The sequence below is a fragment of the Euprymna scolopes genome, chromosome 46, assembly GCF_053919585.1.
Source record: "Euprymna scolopes isolate OS-2025 chromosome 46, ASM5391958v1, whole genome shotgun sequence".
Lineage (NCBI taxonomy): Eukaryota > Metazoa > Mollusca > Cephalopoda > Sepiida > Sepiolidae > Euprymna > Euprymna scolopes.
The window spans coordinates 185,304,348-185,325,730 of NC_136527.1; positions in this window are offsets into that span (position 1 = coordinate 185,304,348).

A 21,383-nucleotide genomic window follows, 5' to 3' on the forward strand; every position below is an offset into this window, starting at 1 on the left:
TTATGCAATATATCTGAATATATAATAACTATATATTTTAACATATATATATATATATATATATAAAGATATAGATATATGTCTTAAGATATATACATATATATATTAAAGATATATATATATATATATATATAAAGATATATATATCTTTAAATATATATATATATATATATATTTAAATATACATATATTTAAATACACACACACACACACACACACACACACACACACACATATATATATATATATATATATATATATATATATATATATATATATATATATATACGCTACTTTAATTGAAATACAGAAATATTTACATAATATATATTTGCATAATATATATTCATTTAAACATTAATATAAACTGTTCTTGGCCGTTAGCATATAAGTAACGCAGAACAAAGATATCTTAGTTTTATCCCTTTTTCTCATTTTTAATTATTTTAGTCTTATGAATGGACAATACGTTGATAGGAAAACGTTTTCTAACACGTAATTAACGGACATTTAAAAATTGACAACGTTTCATTATAACGTTTTATTTATTTATTTTTTTTATCTTTTAATCTTTTTTAATCTTCATATATTTTCATTTTAAACTTTCATTTTTTGTTCATCCATTTTTTTAAATCCACGTTTCAATCGTGTTTTTGAGTTTTTAATTTTTAACTTTTTCAATATTCATTTATTCTTGGATTTCTTAATGAATTGAACATTTGAAATTGTATTAATTTTGTAAAGAAATCCCTACAAATTGAACAAATTTTCAGTTTTTGACATAAACAAAAAAGAAATCATCCAAAATTTTTTATTGTCGTTTTCGTATTCAATTGTTTACAACGAAAGGTAAGATTGTTTTTCGATATTTTATTACTTTTAACAATGCAATGCATTTTATGTCAGCGTATTTTTTATTTTATTTCTATGAACATCTGGATTTCCTCTTTACCGGATCAGTTTTGCTTAAAGAAATTGAAATAGTAAAATGTGTAGTTTTTCACTTTAAATGACTGTCGACTGTGAAGTCATTTCAACGTTCAATATTTTAAATCGGTTCCTTCAAAATTGTGTACAGGAATTTATAGAAAGCAATTTACTATCTAAAAAAATATTTTAATTTTTAATTTTCTTTGGAAACTAAAACTTTGGTACTCATGCAGAGAGTGATCCGTGCTGAAATAATAAGGTTATTATTTAAAAAGCCATTCTTAACATGGGGAGGAGAGGATGTTTTGTACCTATTCTGATCACTCTCTGCATTAGCACCAAAAATTTATTTGTTTTATAAATGGATCCAGAATTGAACAAACATTAATTTTACAAATTTAAACGGTAAAGAAACTGAAATGGTAAAATGTCTAGTTTTTCACTTTTAGTGACTCTCGACTGAAGTCATTTCAACGTTCAATATTTTAAATCGGTTCCTCCAAAATTTTGTACAGGGATTTATAGAAAGCAAGTTACTATCTAAAAAATATTTCTTTTTAATTTTTTTTGGAAACTAAAATCCATTTGTTTTATAAATGGATCCGGAATTGAACAAACATTATTTTAACAAACATTTTTCTAATTCTTTGGAAACTAAAAATTTGGTACTCATGCAGAGTGATCCGTGCTGAAATAATAACGTTATTATTTAAAAAGCCATTCTTAACATGGGGAGGGGAGGGTGTTTTGTACCTATTCTGTACTTTAACCTTACAATTGAATAAAAAAAAAAAAACATATCATAAAACTTTAATTAAACGTGGAAATACGATTTAAAAAAATAGCGCGGATCACTCTCTGCATTAGCACCAAAAATTTATTTGTTTTATAAATGGATCCGGAATTGAACAAACATTAATTTAACAAACCTTTTTCTCCTTTCAGATTAAATTATAATTTAACTTTTTGGTGCTTTTACAAAATACGGACTGTGCTGAAATAGTAACGCTATTATTTAGAAACCCATGCTTAACATGGTGAGCGGGAACATAAAATAATATTCTGTAGTTTCATATAAAATTTAATAAACAACAAAAACCATAAGAATTGAATTCAACCTAAACATCCTAAGTAAAAGGCAATGTAATCTGTTAAAAAGATTCGGAATAAATGTTTCTAATTATTATTAAAAAATATATGAAAGTTTCTAAAAATATATATTAGCTGAGAAGACAACAAACAAAGATTTAAAAAAAAAATCAAATATATAACAAATAGACTTTTTTATTTTAAAGTTTTATTTGTTTCGAAAATAAAGTGATGTCGAATTGCAAAGTTAAAAAGAAAACATGGCCGACAAGTATAAATGTCTATCTGTAGTTTTTGTTTTCATGATTGAAGTGATTATCGAGACTTCCCAGTTGAATGTTTGAATGTCGGCTATCTTGTCGTTCTAACTTACTAACTCGTCATTACATGTTTTTAATTAAATAGACGCTTTAAAACAAGTAGGTAAAAAAGATCGACCATCGTAAGAGATGGCCTTTCAGCTGCAAAACGACGTCATCGTCGAGGTTCTAGCAAGCAAGATAGTTGACACACTAATAATGAGCAGGAATTTTTACAGAAAACTTCAAAGTTGGATTTAATAAAAGTAAATAAAGAACACGAGTTATATTGACCATTTCGTTGGATTATGGATTTTAAAGATTAGAATACGTTCTTTATTTACTCATAAATTACATTTAAAAAGAAAAGCAAGGAACATTTTTTTTACTGATATTGTCATTCTCTTTGCGACAAAAATTGTTTATAAGGGAATTCGATGAACTGAACTCCATAGCGTTTTTAGAATTATTTAATCAAGTAATTCAAGTTTTACGGTATCGCTTTTATTAAATTGTTAGGTGAAAGTACAGAATAATAACAACACACTCTCCATGTTAAATGATAAGTTTCATAATTTCAGTTTTTTTAAATACGTTCTAAAAAAACGTTCTAATAAGAAAGAGATGAACATTTGAAATAACGCGCGTTTTTTTTTTTTTTTTTTGTCTCAAACATTTCATGACCTCACTTTGCTGTATTTTATTTTTAAGAATTTAATGGCGGCGTCGTATGAAAAACAATGAATTCAGGAATATCTTATATAAAATACGGCATTACTGAAAAATGCTATTTATGTAAACATTTGAAAAGGATTTTACTGTTATATAACTTGAGAAAAATACTACGAAACAATTTGTTCAATTGTAAATTGTAATAACGTTATTATTTAGAAACCCAACCAAAACAGGTAGGGGACTCCATTTAACTATTTTGAACTTAAACTAACAATGAATACTATAAATTTGAATTTAACCTGAAACTCCTATCAAAAAAAAAAGAAGAAAACGGTTCGTAAACTGCAGAAGTTCCAACAGAAAAGTTTAATTTGTGTTATTTATTTTGCTTAACAATATACTGTGAAAATTGAATTTAACTTGAAAATCCAGTAGTCTTGCAGTTAAGTCCCGGCAAAGTTCGACAACTCTAGAATGGTAACATCAGTATTTTACACCGTCAAATCACGAATTATTAGTTTTAACATAAAACATATGTAATTAATATAAAATATATAATTAATAAAATTTCGAATTATTAAAGCATAAGACAACAACACTTTAAGAAATGTTTAATTTTCAAAGTTGTTTTATTTTGTATAAATTATTTTGTTACGTGATTCTGGTTCATTACTTCACATTTTATTTTGTTCGTTTTTCTGTTAAGACAATAATACAGACTTTCTAAAAAAATGTTTATATTTTCTGTTAAATAAATAGTTATAAATATATATTTAAAAATGTATATTTTGTTCGTTAACTTTATTTAATCAAATGCTTACTTCCAATAGGAAAATATTTTTTTATATTAATTACATATTTTTAGGTCCTTGTACAAGAAATTAAAAATTGAAAATACCGAAAAAAGTTTAAATTATATGTATCCGTTATAGAACGAAGTTCTCCGAAAAAGAAATTCACTTAATTTCATCAAGTATTTTTTTTTTTACAGCGGAAAATCACGTTTTTATGAGAACGCGTTGAAAGCGGCCATCTTGGATTTAAAAAAAGATTTTGTTTGAATTTTAAAGACGCCAAAGGGAAATATCTCCAGTTAAAGCGCTGACACCCCTTCCCATCTTTAATCCTAGCTTTTCTTCCTAAAAATCGAACATTTTGCTTGGTATCATAACAAATTGTATTTTCGCTGTAAAAATAAACCTACTTGATGAAATTGTGTGATTTTTTTTTTCTGAGAACTTCGTTCTATAACGATTACGTACAATTTAAACTTTTTTCGATATTTTCATTTTTTAATGTCTTGACTAAACTGTACAAGTACTTTTCATTTATTTATTTATTTTTTTAACTTTATTTTTATTTTAAAGCTAATAATTCGTAATATTCGTGATTTGACGGTGTAAAATACTGATGTGACCCTTCAAGAGTTTGCGAACTTTGCCGGGTCTTAACTGCAAGACTGCCGGATTTTCAAAAATCCAAACGAAAATATGACGGTTTGTATTCTGCATATACTGAAGAAAAATATAGTATTTTAACAGAAATTAATGGCGCCGTCGTATGAAAAAACAATGAATTCAGAAATATATTATATGGAATACGGCAGTACTATAAGGTGTAAAAAAAAAAAAAAAAATAAAAAATAAAAAAAAAAAATAAAAAGAAAAAAGATTTTTTAATCCGGAAAAAATCGGTATTTGTACAGTTTAGTCAAGACATTAGAAAAATGAAAATATCGAAAACGGTTATATTGCACGTATCCGTTATGGAACGAAGTTCTCCGAAAAAAATGTCACTTAATTTCATCAAGTATTTCTTTTTATTAAATTTTTTTTTTTTTTTTTTTTTTTTTTACAGCGAAAAAACAATTTGTTATGATACCGAGTAAAAGGTTCGATTTTTTAGGAGGAAAAGCGAGAATTAAAGATGGGGAGGGAGTATCGACACTTTACATGGAGTTATCTCCCCGTGGCGTGTTCAGCAAATTTCAAAATTGCTGAATTCAACACGCTCTCATACGAATCTGTTTTTCCGCTGTAAAAAAAAACAAAAAAAACTACTCGATCAAATTAAATCAACTTTTTTTCCTGAGATCTTCAGTCCAAAACGGATACGTACAATATAACCTTTATTCGATATTTTCATTTTTGGATGTCTTGAGTAAACTGTACAATACCAAAAATTCTATTATGAAAACATAGATTTAATAATAATTGTGCCGTTAATGAAACAACACTGCGAAACAATTTGTAAATTGAAATAAAGTTATGAAAAAATCACTCAGAAACAACACGTGTACTTTCATCTAACATTGAATACTACACATTTGAATTTAACCTGAAAGTTCTATTGAAAAAACGCGATTCCTAAACTGCAGAAGTTCCAACGGAGTAGGTTTTTTTTTATCTGCAATATATGGAAGTGGTGGTATTTTTTTTTATTTTTGTCTGCTTAATTTTCTTTTTTTTTTTTTTTTTTTTCAACAGATTATTACCGAATGGTCACTAATGTACCAGATTATCCAAAATAAATTAAAGAAACATCAATAATTAACATTTTGTAGAGGTGCTCCCTTTTTTAATTCAACGTTCTAACAATTCGATTCCTCATTTTGGAAGCATCGACTTTTGGGGGGGGGGCAAATTTATCATTTTATTGCCATGTTTTTAAAGGCAAGCTTTTTTTTTTTTTAAATCTGTATTTGGGAAATTTAGCCGAAAAAAATCGATGTTTCCGAAATGGAGTATCGATTTACGGGAACTTCGTATTAGAAACGAAGCAATCTCTTATAATGAATTGTGTTGTTATTTTTATATTTATTTATTTATTTTGATAATCTGGTTGATTAATGACATTTCGTTGATAATCCGATGAAAAAAAAAAAAATAAAAACACAAAAAATTACAGAGGGGGAGGGTACCGCTTACGTACGCCACATGTATGCATTTGTCGCAGTAAAAAATAGTTTGTTGAAAGGCATTCCTATTTACTCTTCTTTTATCTCGACTTATCGTTTCAGTCTATATTTCGAATGTAGATTTTATAAAAAAGAACCTTATGTTTTAAAGTTTCGACTGTAAAATAATGTTTATAAAAACCTTCTCTACCACAAATAGCAATGACCAATGACTCTTTATCTGAAAGTACATCCTTTAAACTCCTCGGCATAACGCTCTCAGGAAACATGAGTTCAAACAATTACATCGAGAGTATCGTCAGATCCGCTGTGAAGAAGGTAGGTTCTCTCTACCGTGCTAGAAAGATACTAACGCCCGAAAGTATCCTATACCTCTATAAGGCCACCATTCGCCCATGTATGGAGTATTGTTGTCATATTTGGGCTGGTGCATCTGCGACTAGTCTCTCGCTCCTAGACAAGGTTCAAAAGAGAGTCGCCAACCTGATAGATCTTGAACTGTCATCCAAGCTTCAGCCCCTGTCCCATCGACGAAATGTTGCATCCCTCTGCCTTTTCTACAAGTACTTTAACGGTAAATGGTCTGACGAACTGCAAGCACTTGTGCCCCTTCGACGTGAATACCCCCGACAAACCCGACAAGCAGCTAAACCCCACCCCTTCACAGTAGAGATCCCTAGATGTAAGAGAGCCTTCTACTCCAGTAGTTTCTTCCCCAGGACAGCTAGACTTTGGAATTCCCTGCCGGGTCCCTGCTTCCCCGACTGTACTGACATGCAGAAGTTCAAGTCTAACATTAACCGACATCTTGCTGCCAACTCCCTACACAGTACCCCTGCTGCCTATGCCCCTGATAGTAGCCCCCTACAACAGTGGCAATGTACCTTGTTTGGGGTGAAAATGTAAAAAAAAAAAAAAGAAAAAAAAAGTCGATTCATATTTTTCTTCTTTATTTTTAGGTTCCCGACTACTTTTTAATTGTATTTGAAAGATTAAGGATTAAACTTAATTTCCAAAGGGGAACAAAATATTTGTACACGTTAAAAAAAGTTATGAAAAATGTTTTCATGGCGAGCTAACAATTCAGCTAAATTTTGAAGTTAAATAAATTTATTGTAAAAATTCTTTAAAAGATAGATATTAGTTTTCTAGGTCTGTCCATGATTAGTAAAGTCAAGTCCTAAGATATTGAATTAAATAAATAAAAAACACTTGTTTGTACAAAACATGAATTTAGGAAAACTCGTCCCGGGAAAACTCGTCTCGGGAAAACTCGTCTCCGGAAAACTCGTCTCGGGAAAACTCGTCCCCTCTCGCTAGGTAGGAAAACTGGTCCCTTATTGAATAAATATCGATTGAAAACACATTTTATGATCGTTCTTGAAGGAGATATTGTTTTTTAAAATAAACTATAGCCCCCCCATAATATTTTTAAAAAAATATTTTTTAAAAAATATTTTTACTTGTTTAATGTTTTTTTTTTTTTTTTTTAAAATAAAATCGATTTTCTAAGTGTCCGTTTTCTACCTAACTGACTAAGTTCCTAGTGGTTTAACTTATTTTAAAGCGTTTATTATGTTCATACAAAGTTAATTACACATTTTTTTGTTCTTATTTTAACGATGTTTTTTGGAGTCATAAAAACAATAAAAAAAAACAAAACCCAAAAATTAAAAAACAGGGAGCGATTCGATTCTTCGTTACGCTTTTGGTTTTGTTTTTAATTATGATAGTTTTTTTGTTATGTTTTTGTTTTCTGTCATACCAAATGCACTCATGCGTTATTTAAAATTATAATTTTATCAATTATCAACATTTATTTTCGTCCTGTCAAATTTTGCAAAAATTAACTAATAAAGTAAAAGCGAAATATTTTTTTGGCGCGAGAGATGCCATATGCTAACAATCTCTCGTTAACTCATTTTTAATTTTTTTAATTTTTACTTCAAAATTCTAAAATCAATCATTAAGAGAGAAAGTAATCACTAAATAAATTTATTAATCAATTTTATTGAAAACTACGCTATCGTTTATCATTTTTTGTTGGTTGCTTTTCGAAGGGAGATATAGGTTTTATCCCCCCTCTCTCTCTCTAAATTATATTTTAAAAAATATCAAAATTTATTATTTTCTTTCTATAACCACATCTCCCTCAGTAATTTCTTTAATTTTCTATTTTTTAGCGATTATCAAGACCCCCTAAGATGTGATATACCGGGAATTATTTCTCGTTCTCCCGTAACACTCGACATGTTTTTTTTTTCTTTACCAAATAAACGATTCCAAATAAATTAAATAAACAACATAGTCGGCGAGGTAGAAAAATCGATTTTGCCCTTTTGTAAACAACAGTATATAAGTAACTCTTTTTATATTAATATAAAAAAAATATGCGGTGTCGTTTATGAACATAATAAACGCTTTTATTAAAAATACAAAAAAAAAACATTAAACAAGTAAAAATATTTTTTTATAATTATCAGGGGGGGGGCTATAGTTTATTTTAAAAAACAATATCTCCTTCAAGAACGATCATAAAATGTGTTTTCAATCGATATTTATTCAATAAGGGACCAGTTTTCCTACCTAGCGAAAGGGGACGAGTTTTCCCGGGACGAGTTTTCCCGGGACGAGTTTTCCCGGGACGAGTTTTCCGGGCACCACAAAACATAGCTTAAGTAGTCAAAAAACCGTTCACAAAAACGCACCAAACAAAAGTTTTGTAAACATGGAATATACGGAAGCCCACACTTTCAACCAGTTGAATAAGTGGAAATAACGTCATGTAATTATAAGGGAGGAAGGGGTGCTAGTTTTCTTTTTTCACCAGACGTGCATCCGTACATTTCTATCCTGAATGTTTGTATAATTATTATTTTTTAATTTAATTATTTTTCTATATTCCTGTTTCTAAATTAATTTTGTAAAATTATTGTTCACTATTATATAAAAATTATGTTATGCCGAAAGTTTCACATTCATTCAAGCAAGGAAAATATTAACATCTTCCATATGCGAAACCTGTAATTTAAAAAAAAAAATAGCAATATTTTTTGCAATTATAATTTTGTATGAAAATATTAAATACACACTGCTTAATTCGATGATAATATCGGTGGTTCGAGAAATGCATTTTCTTCGAGTGATATCGAATTCATTAATACACACTTTAAGGACTTTTATCGTAATTTTCTTGTAAAAATTAAATTTTTTATTGTTATATTTTACGATGCTTTATTTTCATAAAAAAGCAAGAAAAAATCCAATCATCTTTTTTTTTACTACTTAAAACCATAACTTTCATAAAGCTATTTTTTAAAACAAACTAATACATTTACACTAAGATTTAAATAAAAATAATGGCTTCAATATATTCGGTGATCATGATTTGAGAAATACTGAAAATTTCATTAAAATTGGTTAATTTCCAGATTTTTGGTGAATTTTTAAATAAAGTGTCAAAATGTTTATTCATTCTGAGCATCGGCATTCATTTTGCACTTAGCTAGTTAAAAACACTGTGTTTTACAGTATCTTCTACCTTATCGTTTTTCATAATTTTTGGATATGTCAATTACTGTTGCATGCTAATTAAGTGTATACCATTGGTTTTACTTGAAAATCTATATTTCGAATTTAAATCTAATAAAGAAAAACTCTCATCAATTACAAAATTCTGTTTACAAAAACAAAATATTTTATTTAATAATTTTGAGAAAATATTTGTTAAATTTGAAGTATTTTTGTCTTGTATTTCAGATCCAGTTATGAAAAAATAGGATTTCTTTTATTGTGAAATAAAATTTACAAAATGAAAGTTTCTCTAATGATAAATTGTTTTCTATAAACCAGAATACACATTTGTTGATGGCACAAATAATTATAAGAGTTGTCATCAATTTTGAATAAAAAAAACTTTCAATTTACCATTTCTGGTATATTTTTTTTCCAGAATTCCACTAAAAAACACCTGATTCTTGTATAGATTAGTGATTTTATAAATTAACGCATTTCAGATGGAAACATAATTATGTACTTACCTGTCATGTCAAAATGTCTAAATTCCAAAAATTACGAAAAAATGATCCAGTAAAAAAAATAATTTCAAGTAAAATAGAATTTATCGAATTATTGCGTTCTATCGTATGTTTTCATATGGAAGACCAATTCAGTATGAGAAACTGGCTTATCTCGCTTGACTTACATTGATTGAAATTAAGAGTCTACCCTTTATAAACAGAACGTTATTGTGGATGATTTTTCTTGTTAAAAATACAACTAGCACATCTATTATATCATTATACGTAAATTTTAGAACTCATACTAAGTTCGACATGATGCGTAATTACATAAAGTTTTCACCTGATATGTGTTGGTTTAAAACGATCACTGATCTACACAAACACTCTATATTTTCTTGTAATTATTTTCTATGGATTAATTTTCCATTATTTTTTGAATTTATACTAATTGCGACATGATTCTTCAGTACGCAAAAATGTTTTCAGTTGAAATGTGTTAGTTTTTATATATTTGGATTTTTGACCCATTTTTCTTTTGTATATTTCTGTGTTAAATTCCTAAATATATGTTTTAATTTAATATATAATCATTTTATTATTTAAATTAAAGAAATCTTATTGTTATTTGAATTAAAGAAACACATTTTTTTACGAGTATGTTGTATAGAATTCGATATTTACAATATAAAAATGTCAAAGAATAAGAAACATTTAAATAATAGGTTTATATCGACACGGTCAAAATCTGAAAAGGAAGCCAAGTTGTTTTTTTTTTGTAACGAACAAGTTCATGAATTTCAAATAATTTCATCTTGTATCTTAATATGTAGTAATCCCGTGTCGAAATTAAAAAATCCAAAAGTTAACGTTCCCCCTTTTTTTTTAAGAAACTTCGGAATGTTTTACAAGACATAATTCGTAATTTTGGAAAAGGAGGAGGTAACAACTGTTGTAAATACAGAACTATTATTTTAGCACCTGTAGTCATAAACTGCAGACGTTCCAACAGAAGTTTTGTAAAGGTTTTTTTTCTAACAAAATACTGTAAAAATCTAAAACACTGAAGAACAAGAAGTAATCTTTTTACAGAAATTAATTAAAAATAATTTCAAGTGAAATAAAATTTCTTGAGGTTTTTCGTGTTTTCATATGTTTTTAATGTGGAAGAGTTATGGGACCAATTCAGCATGAAAAAGTTGCTTGTCTCGCTTGACTTACATTGACGTAAATTAAATGCTTACCCCTTTTAAACAGAACGTAATTGTAGATGGTTTTTTTAAATACATCTAGCATATTTACTGGATTATTTTGCGTAAATTTAAGAACTTATGCGAATGTCGACATGTCGCATACGTACATAATGTTTTCACATGAAAGGAGTTGGTTTTAAACAATTGCTAATCTACACACACACTATATTTTCTTGTAATTATGTCCTATAGATTAATTTGCCTTAATTTTTGGAATTTATACTAATTGCGGCATGATTCGTTAGCAGTGTCAGAAATTTCGTGAAAATAGTGAATAATTCCACCCCATCTTTCCAAGCTTATAACTCCTCGAAAAATGTAATTCAAGCCCTAATTTTTTTTTTCAATTAAAGGAGCAAGGACCAAGGTTTTATTAAAAAAAAACACAAAACAAAACAATGTGTTTTTTTTTTTTAAAAAGGTTTTAAACTTCGGACTTTACAGGTAAATTTCTAAAAAAGCGATTTGTTTTTTTGTTTTAAATTTGAATATATTATTTATTGACCTTTTCTCTTCAATTTGTGATATATAAAACTCCACGACATAAATTAATTATTTACTTTTTAATAGACATTTCAAAATGAGAGGCGTGAATTATTCGACCCCCTATCTTTCTAAGCTTATAACTCCTCGAAAAATGTAATTCAAGCCCTAATTTTTTTTTCAATTAAAGGAGCAAGGACCTAGGTTTCATTAAAAAAAAAAGACAAAAAGAAACAATGTGTTCTTATAAAATAAGGTTTTAAACTTCGGACTTTACAGGTAAATTTCTAAAAAGCGATTTTTTTTTTGTTTTAAATTTGAATATATTATTTATTGACCTTTTCTCTTCAATTTGTGATATATAAAACTCCACGACATAAATTAATTATTTACTTTTTAAGAGAAAGTTGAAAATGGGTGACACTTGGGGGGGCGTGAATTTAAAAAAAAACGTTTGTCTAAAATATTATATTCGGTTTATTGGAAAGAACATAAAATTTCACATTGACCCTGAAAATATCGTAAAAATAGAATCAATAGAAAAATTTTGATAGATTTTTAAAATTTAAAAATTTTAAAATATTGAGTTTAAAAATTTAAAAATATTGAGTTCGGAAAATTCATTACTGTTTTAAAAAAAAAAATATTTTTATTACTTTTAAAACAACTGTAATAGTTTATTTTTGAAGTATAATCCATAAATAAAATAAATAACCCACTTTTAACAGAGAAATTACGAGATTTTTATATTGTATTCGCAGTTTCGTGTTAGGGGTGTCAAAAATTCCTACAAAAATTCTGATACTGCTAATGATTCGTAGGTACGTAAAGATGTTATGTTTGTATTTGAAATGCGTTGATTTGAAATATTACTAATCCACACAAGCACCGCAAAATCTTAATGAAATGAATATATCATATTTTAAAAGTTTAACGAAACGAATATATCATATATTAAAAGTTTAACGAAACGAACATATCATATATTAAAAGTTTAACGAAACGAACATATCATATTTTAAAAGTTTAACGAAACGAATATATCATATTTTAAAAGTTTAACGAAACGAATATATCATATATTAAAAGTTTAACGAAACGAATATATCATATATTAAAAGTTTAACGAAACGAATATATCATATATTAAAAGTTTAACGAAACGAATATATCATATTTTAAAAGTTTAACGAAACGAATATATCATATTTTAAAAGTTTAACGAAACGAATATATCATATTTTAAAAGTTTAACGAAACGAATATATCATATTTTAAAAGTTTAACGAAACGAATATATCATATTTTAAAAGTTTAACGAAACGAATATATCATGTTTTAAAAGTTTAACGAAACGAATATATCATGTTTTAAAAGTTTAACGAAACGAATATATCATGTTTTAAAAGTTTAACGAAACGAATATATCATGTTTTAAAAGTTTAACGAAACGAATATATCATATTTTAAAAGTTTAACGAAACGAATATATCATGTTTTAAAAGTTTAACGAAACGAATATATCATGTTTTAAAAGTTTAACGAAACGAATATATCATGTTTTAAAAGTTTAACGAAACGAATATATCATGTTTTAAAAGTTTAACGAAACGAATATATCATGTTTTAAAAGTTTAACGAAACGAATATATCATGTTTTAAAAGTTTAACGAAACGAATATATCATGTTTTAAAAGTTTAACGAAACGAATATATCATGTTTTAAAAGTTTAACGAAACGAATATATCATGTTTTAAAAGTTTAACGAAACGAATATATCATGTTTTAAAAGTTTAACGAAACGAATATATCATGTTTTAAAAGTTTAACGAAACGAATATATCATGTTTTAAAAGTTTAACGAAACGAATATATCATGTTTTAAAAGTTTAACGAAACGAATATATCATGTTTTAAAAGTTTAACGAAACGAATATATCATGTTTTAAAAGTTTAACGAAACGAATATATCATGTTTTAAAAGTTTAACGAAACGAATATATCATGTTTTAAAAGTTTAACGAAACGAATATATCATGTTTTAAAAGTTTAACAAAACAAATATATCATGTTTTAAAAGTTTAACAAAACGAATATATCATATTTTAAAAGTCACGTAAATGTAAAATCTTGACATAAACAAATAAACCAATTGGTATAAGAGTAAATGTGAAAATTTCGTAAACAATTTTTCAACAAGATTACGATGTTGAGGGGAAATTATTCTAATTGAAGGGTTTCCGACCGGCTGTTTTGGAAATTAGATTTTCCAATATTTTAAATTAATGTTATTTTTAATAAAAAAAACGAGGTGTTCTTTTTTCTCATTTACATTACAAACTTTATGAGGAACATATCAAAAATATTTGAACTTTTTACAAACATAAAAAGTATACTTTATGAAATTCCGACCGGCTTTTTTAGAAGGAGATATTGTTAAAGAGATTTCTAATCGATGTTTTAGTTTTAAATAACGATTAACATTGACGTTTGGCTTTAAAAAAAATCTCATCTGCAAGAAAACCGTCGGAAAAAGAATTCCAAAATATATTTTTATGTTTGGTTACAGAAATTTACAAAGTTTATGACACAAGTTTGAGAAATGTACATAAAACACTTTCCTATTAATATTTTTATTATGTGGTTAAAGGAATTTGAAAAGCGTATATATATATATATATATATATATATATATATATATATATATTCTTTATAATTGTCTTGTTTGTTTAATCTTGTCTTAGCTAATTTTGTGTTCTTACCATGGTTAATATAATGTATAAACTATAATTTACCTTAAAACATGTAAGGAACAACTGTATGGTGGTTATAAAAACACTCAAGTTAGTTCAGTCATCAGGATCTCTCACCACGCGTTGCAGACAAATCCCGATTAATTTTCAAACTAAAACGGTCGAAGTCAGCACAACTGAAAGAGTTGTCGGAAATATGATGCACTGCTTTACCATTCACCTTTCAGAACTCCTAACCGGATGTTTTGTCAGAATACATCTTTTATATTGATACAATCATAACTTTGTCTTTACTTAAAGAATCCACAAAGCAGTAGAGATATTCGTTTCTAGCTGATGTAAATTTTTAAATGTTTCCAATTATGACGAAAACAACCGAGATATGCATCGTATTTATGATTGTATCAATATAAAAGATATTCATCATAGTTATGATTGTATCAATATAAAAGATATTCATCATAGTTATGATTGTATCAATATAAAAGATATTCATCATAGTTATGATTGTATCAATATAAAAGATATTCATCACAGTTATGATTGTATCAATATAAAAGATATTCATCACAGTTATGATTGTATCAATATAAAAGATATTCATCACAGTTATGATTGTATCAATATAAAAGATATTCATCATAGTTATGATTGTATCAATATAAAAGATATTCATCATAGTTATGATTGTATCAATATAAAAGATATTCATCATAGTTATGATTGTATCAATATAAAAGATATTCATCATAGTTATGATTGTATCAATATAAAAGATATTCATCACAGTTATGATTGTATCAATATAAAAGATATTCATCACAGTTATGATTGTATCAATATAAAAGATATTCATCACAGTTATGATTGTATCAATATAAAAGATATTCATCACAGTTATGATTGTATCAATATAAAAGATGTTCATCATAGTTATGATTGTATCAATATAAAAGATGTTCATCATAGTTATGATTGTATCAATATAAAAGATGTTCATCATAGTTATGATTGTATCAATATAAAAGATGTTCATCATAGTTATGATTGTATCAATATAAAAGATGTTCATCATAGTTATGATTGTATCAATATAAAAGATGTTCATCATAGTTATGATTGTATCAATATAAAAGATGTTCATCATAGTTATGATTGTATCAATATAAAAGATGTTCATCATAGTTATGATTGTATCAATATAAAAGATGTTCATCATAGTTATGATTGTATCAATATAAAAGATGTTCATCATAGTTATGATTGTATCAATATAAAAGATATTCATCATATTTATGATTGTATCAATATAAATGATATTCATCATATTCATGATTGTATCAATATAAAAGATATACATCAAAGTTATGATTGTATCAATATTAAAGATATTAATCATAATTATGATTGTATCAATATAAAAGATATTCATCATAGTTATGATTGTATCAATATAAAAGATATTCATCATAGTTATGATTGTATCAATATAAAAGATATTCATCATAGTTATGATTGTATCAATATAAGATATTCATCAAAGTTATGATAGTATCAATATAAAAGATATTCATCATAGTTATAATTTTATTATTATAAAAGATATTCCTCGTAATTATAATTGCATCAATATAAGATATTCATCATAGTTATGATTGTATAAATTGAAGCTATTCATCGTATTCATTATTTTATAAATGAAAGATATTCATGGTATTTATGCTTGTATCAATATAAAAGCGAAATATCTTAGTGAGTATATTTAAAAGGTTGGGCAAAACACACTCTAATCTCGTAATGTAGTTATGAATCTCGTAACGTAGTTATGATTGTATAAATATAAAAGATATTCATCATAGTTATGATTGTATCAATATAAAAGATATTCATCGGTGAAAATTAAATAAACTATAAAAAACTAATTTAATTATTTTTTTCATTGCAGATATTCCTGCTTGATCGCCTGTGTTGGATTTGAATTTTCGTTAACATTTGCTACAGAGAGAACCATATGCTTGTTTGTGAAATATAAACAAACATCTGTTGCAAAAATACTCTACATTCTAAGTTTCATAAAATCTTCAGAAAAAAACTGAATAATCTGTCATAAACATCTTGGTATTCTTGTTTCAAAAGATAATTACTGAAACATGCAAGCACACGGTGAATATAAACCATATTTTTGTTTGATGTGTAAACAGACTTCTTCTCGACAAAGACATCTAGTGCCACAAATGATAATCCACTCTAGAAGAAAACATTATTCTTGTACAATATGTGGATCTATTTTTTCTCAGAAAGGAAATCTTATGCAGCATATGATAAACCACGCCGAGGAAACCTCATATTCTTGTGAAGTGTGTAGCTATGTTTGTCACGAGAAAGAAAAGTTTGCAAGACATATAGAAACTCACACTGGGGTAAAACAATATTCTTGTGCACACTGTAAACTTTCTTGTACTACAAAATCAAATTTAGTGCAACATATGAAAACTCACATTGGCGAAAAGTCATATTCTTGTGAATTATGCGATTATTCTTTTTCTCAAAAATCAAGACTTGCAAGACATATGAAAACTCACACTAGGAAGAAAACATATTCCTGTGCACAATGTGAATATTCAAGTTCTCAGGAACAACGTCTTGTGACACATGTAAGAAGGCATACTGGTGAAAAACCATATTCTTGTCAACAATGTGGATATTCGTGTTCTCATAAATCAAATTTAGTGAGGCATGTTCGAATCCACACTGGTGAAAAGCCATATTCTTGTGAAAAATGTGGAAGTTCATTTTCTCAAAAATCAATTTTAGTGGAACATATGAAAACTCACAGTGGAGAAAAGCCATATACTTGTGAAATATGTGGAAATTCTTTTTCTCAAAAACGTAATTTAGTGACACATCTGAGAATTCACAGTGGAGAAAAGCCATATTCTTGTGAACAATGTGGAAATTCGTTTTCTCAAAAATCAATTTTAGTGGAACATATGACAACTCACAGTGGAGAAAAGCCATATACTTGTGAAATATGCGAATATTCTTTTTCTCAAAAAAGTAATTTAGTGAGACATCTGAGAATTCACAGTGGAGAAAAGCCATATTCTTGTGAAATATGTGGAAATTCGTTTTCTCGAAAATCACATTTAGTGGACCATATGAGAAGTCACAGTGGAGAAAAGCCATATTTATGTGAATTATGTGGATATTCTTTTTCTCAAAAATCACATTTAGTGTCACATATGAAAACTCACACCTAATGGTTTCATGCCCAATTTTATTGGCAGATGGCCTTTACACTGACCGTCACAACAAAGTATGTAAGTACCTCCATTGGAAGATCTGTGGAGAGATACAAATTGACAGAGCAACGAACATCTGGAAACATGAACCAACACCGATAACATCAAACGGAAAAGTGATCGTGTTCTATGACAGACATACAGGCGAGCAGATATATAAAAGACAAGGCCATCAAACCAGATATTGTAATATGGAGCAAGCCCGAAAGAACCTCTTACATTATCCATGTCACAGTTCCAAATGACTTTGGCTTTAATAGAGCCGAACGGGAAAAGATAACAAAATATCAGGACCTAAAAATGATCTGAAAACGACATGGTCTCTGAAAGAAATAAACATTATACCGGTTGTGATAGGAGCAACTGGTTTAATAAAAAGTAACCTTCAGAAATACTTAGAAGCAATCCCTGGAAGACCAAGCTGTAACGAGATACAAATAGCAGCCATAAATGGAACATCATCTATTCTTAAAAGAGCCCTCGGATATAAATTTAAATCATAACAGAATCAAGTGTTAGCTCCAGGAGGGAGCCCCTTGATATGTTAAAACACTTAAGTTAAATAAAAAAGAGAAAAGCCATATTCTTGTGAAATATGTGAATATTCTTTTTCTCGAAAATCACATTTAGTGTCTCATATGAAAATTCAGTGGAGAAAAGCCATATTCTTGTGAATTATGCCAATATTCGTTTTTTAAAAATCAAATTTAATGACACATATGAAAACTCACAGTCGGGAAAAGCCATATTCGTGTGAACAATGTGAATAATCAAGTTCTCATAAACAAAATCTTACAAGACATATGAAAAAACACACTAAAGCAAAGTCCTACTTGGAGACGGTTATTATACAGATCGCCATAACGGAGTTTGCAAATACCTTCACTGGAAGATATGTAAGAAACTCAACATTCAGTGTAGTAAAAACTCCTGGGAACATATACCCGAACGAACAGTTGGGAATGACAACTACACTATTCACTATGACTACATAATCCCTACTGCTACATATCTTGAAAACGCAGCTGTTAAACCAGATATAGTGATTTGGGGCAGAGCAAACAAAAAAAGCGACCGTAATAGAGGTCAGTGTACCCAATGATACAGGGCTTAACAGAGTTGAGAGGGAAAAGATAAAGTATCAAGGACTTATGTATGATATGAAACGAAATTGGAAATTAAAAGACGTTTCAATTATACCAGTCATCATAGGAGCAACTGGGCTTATGAAAAAGAACTTTAAAAAGTACATAGCAAGCATACCCGGTGAACCAAGTGCAAGTGAAATACAAACGATTGCACTGAAAGGGACGGCTAGAATCCTGAAAAGATCTCTTGGTTGGACTCACTAAAATAGGGGTAAATGTCAGACATCTGGTTGGTTGCCCCATCCCCTAGAAGAAAAAGTTTAAGAAAAATGAAAAAAAGGGAAAGTAAAAATAAAAAAAACACATAATATAGGAATATTAAAGTTTTAAGACACAAAATCATGCGACACATTTGAAAACTGATGAAAACCCATATTCTTGTGAGTATTATTTTTTTATAAATCAAGCTTAATGAAACATATTCGAATTCACAACATTCTAATAATCTTATAAATTATGTAAATATTTTTGTTCTCAAAAATTATCTTTAGTTACAAATGAAGTCTGGCGAAAAGTTATCTTTCGAATTATGTGAATCTTATGAACACAATCTCGCAAGACATAAAAAACACACTGTGTAAAAGTCTACCTAACTAATATTCCTTATGAACACAATCTCGCAAGACATAAAAAACCGTGTAAAAGCCATATCCATGTGAAGTATAGGACACATTTGAGAACTCGCATTTTTTAATTCTTTAAACCAATGTGTATATTATTCTTATACTTCATATTTATTTAGATTAATTAACATCATTCTCAAGTCTCTTAATGATTTGCAGTGATTTTAACATGAAGATACTATTCATTATGAGAAAAGCTTGACTAAATATTAATAAAAATGATGTATCAATCCATCAAGCACATCTCATGTTGAGAATTGGGTCAATCTTTATTAATAGAAATCAGCTGTTAATGAAAAAGCCGTTGTCCATGACGCAATAACATGAAAATATTAGGAAAATACAAACAAATGGTGTAGGCCTCTCTATCTGTGAGAATTGTAGTCCAGTCAGGACAGAAATCAGTCAGATATTAAGTCTTGATAAAATATATACTCGTTTGTATCAAAGAATAGAATTGCTACAAATACTCCATCTTTGAAAAGCATAGCAAATTAGAAAATAAAAATCCAATAAAATCATGGCTGAGAAAAAAGAAAGCGACCTTCTTGAAATGAGAATATAATATACTGGTTCGCCCGCCAAATGAACTGTCATTAACATGATTGTCCTGTTTCCTTAATGAGAACATAAATATCAGCTCTCATAAGTAAAACACGAGAATCATAATTACCATCATTCAGTAATAAATCACCTCAGACGCATAGATAAAATTCAATCTCTATTCATCTGTTAATTTAAACAGTTTGAATCATTGGCATCTCAACACTTACAACCAAGATATTATTTGTGAATTGAGTCCCTTGTGAGACTTTATCACCAGCGGCTAATAATGGAAAACCCTCCCACCGGCACTCGCTGGACTTTGGTTCTTTCTCGCCACTACCATCGACTAATCTACTGCAAATAACTGGGAAATAACCTTTGAATTTGTGAGACAGCTAAACTGGCATTATTTTTTAAAAGTTTGTCTCTAAATTCAGTTTTGGGATGTCATGTGCTGTGAGGTGATGATGAATGGAGTTATTTTAAATGTTAGGAAACTAGTCCGTCAAAAAGAACAAAAAATTATTATAAAAGAAACAAACAAGAGTTGTATCTGCTTTTCAAAAAAAAAATGCACGCCTCCCGATTATTGAAGCATTGTTAATCCGAATTTAAAAAATAAAGCCATTAACCAGGCTCAATACGAAACGGATGGTATGCTCAAATGCTAAGTATTTTAAGTATTTTAAACGCTTTAAATCGTCATTCCATTCAACTCACTATTTCATATTTTATTTTTAAAAGATTTTATTCTTCGCATGAGGACGACCAATGGAGGTCGGAAACGTTCGCGAATATGTCAATTTAAGTGTATGATATTCATTCGAACACACATTTTATTATTTTAAAACAATATAATCGATTGGAAAAAATCACATTATCCTAATTCGAAAATCTGACAGACAAAATATGAAAAATACCATGGACGGAAAGAAGCCCTGTCCATTGACTACATCGACCTAAACAACACTATTGACTATTAAGCCGTAACAACATATCTAATCTACAGCAATATATTCATTGAGGCTTAACTTCAAAAACTTATTAGAAAGACGGTCTAATCGATGGCAATATATTCATTGAGGCTTAACTCCAAAAAAATTATTGGCAAGACGGCAACGACCATGGTTGGCTGGACGAATAGGGTCTTCAATAGTAGGATAATGACGATTACACAGATGAAAGTGTATCGAAGTTACATGCACAATGATCTATTAAACCTGATATAGTTATATGAAATATAACAAAGAATAAATCAAACTTAGTAGAAATGTTATATAATAATTATATGAGTAACTGAACTCATGGACAAGAAATTAGAAAATACCTGGCAAATATACTCGGT